We start from the raw sequence: 4,875 nt of genomic DNA, 5'->3' as shown, positions 1-4,875 counted from the left end.
TCATGCTTATATTTTTAATGTTTAGTCACATATCTCAGTTTTTGTGATTCAGTTGTTATATGAATTACTTTATTAAATTTAATGAATTGTTTATAAGAAATATGATATTTATGTCTAAAATTTTAATAAAAGAATATTTAAGTCTTAAATTATATTTGTCTTATTTGTCCAAAATCTAAGGGACTGTGCATTCTAAAATGATAAAAAGACAAACCACTAGAAAACCAAGCTGTGTTTATTGTTTATATAAATCTTGAAAAATCGCAAGTTCTCACTAGGATTGTGCAAATGTATAAAATGTAAATTTATAAACTTCTGTAGGAAAATTAAGCTTCTGATTGGAAGCTCTCCCAAAAGAGAAATGTTACTTAAAATAATTAAGAATTAATTTATAAGAGTACAAGAAAATATGTAAGTAATAAAAGTGAGTCTGAAAATTAGATGAAACATTTACACTGACACCCCCTTACTTTGCTAATGCCCTGTTCACACGGAGAGTTTAATTCGAATTAAACGTAATTTACTGCGAATTAAATTTGATCCGCGTTCACACAGGGCATATATTAGGGATATATTAGGGATGTCAAAATACGTATTTTCCTTAGTCGATTATTCGATTGCATTATTCGAACGATAGTCGAATATTCGGAACATTTTCTTATAATAAAATTTTATTTCAAACTTCACTGGTACATGACGTAATTATAACCCCAAAACCCTTTTACTTAAATCTGTGTAAAATTAACATTAATGCAACTTACAACGCGTGGATAGCATGATTAAATGAAATGAATTTAGACACCTAATTCCCCAAAATGTATGATTTCCCCGTCAATTGAATTCATAAATCGGTCTGTACATGCAGTCAGTTTTTATTTTAGCAAGATTAAAAATTTGCCAGCCGATATTTTTGAAAAATTTCTTATGAAATAATTTTTTTTTTTTTTTGGGGGGGGGGGGGGGGTAATCTCACACTATCCAGGAGTAAGATGCCTATGAAACTGTTAATTAAACAGTTAGATACTGCTTATTCAATTATTGATTGCTGCTATCAAAAAGTCCTTAAAACAGTTTAAATTATAAGCGAGTTGATAAAACAAGAAGTGTAAAAACATGTCACAGCTATGGTTTGTTCCTTGCATTTAAGCAATCTTTAATAACAAAAGATAATTGGTACATGGTATAAGATCAAGTCCAATTAATATTTTTACAAACAAAACCCAGTATATTGGTGGGTAATTTATTACTAAAACAACACAGGCCGTTAATGACCAAAAAATTCTCGAAGCTGTGTAGCACTTGTAATTACTGTACTTTTTTATACGTACATGGAAAATCAACCGTTTTTGTTGAGGAATTAAAATAACCTTATCACTGTCTCTGAGGAAGGTGGTTTCTCATTTTCTGATGAGAATTCCATCTCGTTATCACTCACTTATTGCATTTATTTAATTATAATAATATTCGAATGTCGTTTCATTATTCGATCGTCGGTCCATTCGACTGATAGTCGAATAGTCGACTATTCGTTGACATCCCTTATATATATATATATATATAAAGCACTAAAAATGACCAACGACAATAATAATTGTCAAATTTTCGGGACGACCTGTCCCTTCCTCAGGACAAAGAAAAAAGTTAAGAAGTCATAAAAACAAAGGAAATAGAGAAGCAAGAACAACTAGCACTATACTACTAAACTACCAAACACTAAATATTTACAATGTCACATGTTTAATTTGGAGTTTATAAACAGTTGTAAACAAAGAAATCCGGAGCGCTATGAATTGCGTCCGGTCTATCGGGTGTACTCTGGTGAAGAGTACCAGAGTACACCCGATAGACCGGACGCAATTTCATGTGGAATATGAAAACTTTAGCACCAACCTTTCAAAAGTTATGGCCAATGTTAAAGTTTTTTCAAAGTAATCAAAAAACTTCAAGGTCAATGGGCTGTAATTGTTGGTATCCAAAGGAAGGTCTTTTTACATGGAATACACATGTGAAGTATGAAAGCCTTGGCACCAAAAGTTTTTCAAAAGTAGGTCAAACTCCTAGGTCAAGGTCAAAGGGTCAACGTTGTTGGTATCCAAAGAAAGTTCTTGTAACAAGGACTACACATGTGAAGTATGAAAGCCCTAGTACCAACTGTTCAAAAGTTAAAGCCAAGGTTAAAGTTGGGTAAAATTTTGCAAAACTGGGTCAAACGCCAAGGTCAAGGTCAAATATGATGGTATGCAAAGAATGGTCTTGTCATGAGGAATACACATGTGAAATATAAAAGTCATAGCTGCAATCAATCAAAAGTTATGGGCAAGGTTAAAGTTTTGTGGAAAGACAGATAGACGGACGGACAGGGCAAAAACTCTATGTCCCCGAATCTTCGATTACGGGGGCATAAAACCACACTCTCTCAGTAGAATTCTACAAACTTATGTTAACTTTTTAAGGAAATTAAAGGTTTAAGCTTTCTAATGACAAAAGTGAAGATACTAATAAATAACAGTGATCAATAGGCAAGGAGATATGAAGAATATTTTATAACAGTATGAGGAAATATATGAATAATAATGGACCGTGAAATCAGATATGATACAATGATGTTATACAATTATATTCCCCTTCCAAACTCTCAGCAATCTTGGAAAATGACTGTATAGAAGAAGCAGCTTCTCCGCCAAATGGTATCTACATGTACATGCATGGAGTTCCCTGAGGAAGGAGATCTGATTATCAATAACATTTTTTTAGCAAGACGGACACAATGTATGAAAGCTCCCCCTTTTAAACTTTCAGATAATTCCACATAAATTGTGTAAAAAATTTTGTTTTTTGTTATTTTTTTAAATATCATTTTATTATTTCTAAACATGTTGAAGGTTTCCCATAAAATCTCCGCAAAGGTGTTCTTAACCGCTTCCAAAGGGACAACATTTTGAAAGATTTGAACGTGGTTAAAAAACAACAACAAAACTCGGTTTCATAACATCTATGCATGGAATACTTCTGGTCTTAAGATCATTAATAGAAAAGATTGAGACCATGCAAAATTTCAAATTTCAAACATGAAAAATAAAAATGAATCATATTTTTCAGCTGCTTACAAGTATGTGAATATTTTTATATATAAACTTCCCAACTTTTTTAAACGTTTATTCAATTCAGTTTATTGACAAAACCATACTACATTGGCATGTATCATAATAACACATTTTAACAACAAAATAATCTCAAAAATGCAGCTCATATTGCTTTAAAGGTACAACACATAATTATATGATCACAAACATTAATTATATGATCACAAACATTAATTTGTTATATAAAAATCAAGATACCGGTTACTTTAAAATCTAAATTTTGGCTTATTTCTGTTCTCAGTTTAATGCAGCTGCAGAACTGTAGCTCTCTGCTTGAGAAAATTCGGACTTTGTCCGAATTTTCTCAAGCAGAGAGCTACAGTTCTGCAGCTAAGTTTAATGGTCTTTGGCCCGCGGACTTGTGATCCGATCCTTTTGAGCTAAAAAGATAACTCATGCAATCCTCTTTTAGGTAAATCTTCAGGCAATATTTGCACCTGGGAAGGACCGTGCAAATTAAGTATATGATGGTGCCCGGACAGGTACTTTTGGGAGCATTCATTAGGTGAAACAGGCAATTTTTCATAACAACAATGTAGATGAGGCATTCATATTTTCCCTCCTATTCATATTCCCCCTTTAAAATTAAAACAAAAATTATTTGTTCTACAAGTTAACACAAAAATATTTAACTACTTTCTTTTGACTGTCTTGTTCTGAATTGTCATAAGATGACACTTAAGAAAAAGTGAGGCCTTTTAAAAATATTTATATTGAATTTTAATACTCTAGCGCCTGAATTAAGGCATTTTACAGGCCGGTTTCTGGGTTTTAAATTTTGCGTAAAGTCTTAAGATGTCGTCTTTGTGTTAAAACTAACTGGAAGATTATATCTTGGCGTCTAAACAAATGCAGAGACACCAGAGGCTTTGTTTAGATAAAGTTGTACATGTACATATCAACTCCTATAGAGTCATCACTTTCCATGACCCTTTAACAGCACGGGTGGTTTAACTAATTGGGATAAAAAAAAAATTAAAAGATTAAAAATTAAAAAACAAAATAACATTGAAATTTAAAAAATCAAATAACATGTTGTATATATAAGAAACGCCGTAATTAACAAATACGATTGACTTGTAAAACGATGTATTTTATTCGAGTGTATACGATTTTTTCAAAGCAGAGAGTAATCTAACAATGTGATATTGATACCGAATGTAACGACATGTCATATTGAAAATAACTCTCTAAAAATTGACGTGAACCAAAGGAGTTTTCTGTTTTGAAGTATAACTTCAAAGGTTATTATTCAAAATATATTACCAATGTTAAATTCATTAAAAAAAAAAGTGGGTCAAAGTTCAAGGTCGTTGTCATGAGGTCAAAAATCATGTGCATGGTATACATTCGAAAAGGTCTTGTCACAGGTAAAGCACATGTGACATATGGAAGGCCCATCTTCTCTCAGTCCAAAGGTATGACCACGGTGAAAGTTTTTGTAACTGACAGACGGACGGACAGACACATGAGATTTTATGTTCCCGCGCTTTTGCTAAAGCTGGGGACAATAATTTAATAAGATTTCACACCTAAATCACCAGTATGATTAACAATTACGTAATTTGGAAATCGGAAGTATTTGATTAAGTTTTTCATGGCAACGAAATATAATGAATTCATAAAATATGCAAACTCACTGACTTGGATGAGTTACAAATAAATTCAGAGAAATATGGTCTCTCTATTTCGGGGTCTTATCGGTTGGGGTGCAATGAACCAATTGGCAAAT

Source organism: Saccostrea echinata, unplaced genomic scaffold, assembly GCF_033153115.1.
Source record: "Saccostrea echinata isolate AGI-Se365-2 ecotype Australia unplaced genomic scaffold, CSIRO_AGI_Sech_v1 ptg000015l, whole genome shotgun sequence".
NCBI classification, from domain to species: domain Eukaryota; kingdom Metazoa; phylum Mollusca; class Bivalvia; order Ostreida; family Ostreidae; genus Saccostrea; species Saccostrea echinata.
Note: the sequence above shows the minus strand (reverse complement) of the source record.